The sequence below is a fragment of the Amphimedon queenslandica genome, unplaced genomic scaffold, assembly GCF_000090795.2.
Source record: "Amphimedon queenslandica unplaced genomic scaffold, v1.1 AMPQUscaffold_13152, whole genome shotgun sequence".
NCBI lineage: Eukaryota > Metazoa > Porifera > Demospongiae > Haplosclerida > Niphatidae > Amphimedon > Amphimedon queenslandica.
Genome location: NW_003546612.1, coordinates 7,576 through 9,375, shown reverse-complemented (window position 1 = coordinate 9,375; position 1,800 = coordinate 7,576).

The window sequence follows — 1,800 nt, the reverse complement described above, 5'->3', positions numbered from 1 at the left end:
GCTACTATAGTGTGGTTTTGTTAAAAAATAACTTTTTTCTGCTGCATTCTATTAGTGAACTGAACTACAACACTGGCTTACTACTGTATAGCTGCAAACGAAAATTTTACCAGTGTATTATTTTACAAAAATTATTTTTTGGCAAAATTTTGCTCCCTTGCTGTTCTGTATGAACAAAATAGCTAATTTTGACAACAGAACAATTTTAATTTTTGACTGACAAAATTTTGAAGCTATACACTATCTGGACAGTAATACCAAGACGTACTCTTGGTAATAAAATAACTGAATAACTAAAATAATATTAAGAAATCATTGGTAACTATATGCATGCAGGGGCTATCCTGTTCTTTTACTTGAAGACTGCTAATGAGCAATGTAAATAACAGCATTAAACTCTAAAAATATAACATCATATGTGATACATATGTGCATAACAACTGTTCCAACCCTGGAGATTACTAATGTTGCTTTGTATTATTACATTGGGCATGTTAATTCATGCATATGTTTCAGTGGTATTTTTATCTATGTAATAATAATAATATCAATTATGTAAGATGATGTATAAGTACCACAAGCATCACACATTCCGACACACTATTAGAGTACAAAAACAAGAAAATTATCTAGCAATAATTACTGAGTTGAAGATTGGATTGCTGAGCCTGATTGTATAAATAATATGATGAACTAAATGTTCCTATTAAACTGGATGATTTATCAGTAGAATATGATCCTCAAGACGATACTGTTGCTGCTAATTATGGTAGCATCACTAACTCAAGTGCATAAAAAGGCGTGGGAGTGGTAATTGCAATGGACATGTGATTTGATTGGTTGATTTCGGTACGTGTCCCGGATATTACCATTAGCATTGGGCAAACACAATCATGTTGTGTGTTGGGATTTTTCTGCTATTTCTTTCTCCTGTTTTATCTGCTGCTGCTGATATCTATGTCAGTTCATCTGATGGTATCAACAATACCTCTTGTTGGACTGGAGGAGTTCAAACACCTTGTGCTACTCTTGATCTAGCTATACAAGGAGCAGCAACTGCTCAAAGTCGAGGCCGAGGAGGAGGAGGCAAGTCAGGTATTATTATATACCTTTTACCTGGTACTTACACAGCTACTGTACTAGAACAACGACTAATAAGTAACAATGTTAGTATTATTAGCATGAGGAATGAAAATGAGCCGATTGTTCCTAGATCCCTATCAGCAGTTGAATACAGTCATTGTCTTCTGAATTTAAATGTTCAATTTATTAATTTACCATTACTCAGCCCAACTAAATATTTCAACCCTTCTGAAAATGTCTCGTGTGATTGTGATTATCTTAAGTTCACAGCTAACATCACTAATCAATGTACAGGTGAAGTGTTTGACTGGAAAAATGAATTAAAAGTATGCATTAATGCGGACTCAACTTCGACAGATCTTACATGCACAAATGAAATTATTAAATCAAAGTGTGACCGCATACTTTATAATTGGAATTTATGTAATATGCTTGATCAAAATGATATTAATTATCCAGATATGTATTATGAATTATCTTCATTTTGTTATAATTACTCTATTGGTACTGACCCTTATACAATATCACTTTCCATCAGTACTATAGGACCAACAACAGTCAGTACTAATGCAACCGTTAACATAACAACTAAGTGCAGGGGGGCTTATGATCTAGTCGATGGATATTGTGTGCTTTATCCAGAGTGCAATTCGGATCAAGAGTATTGCCCTTACACAGTAGATTGCAGACTTACTTGTTGTGATGAATATGATGAGT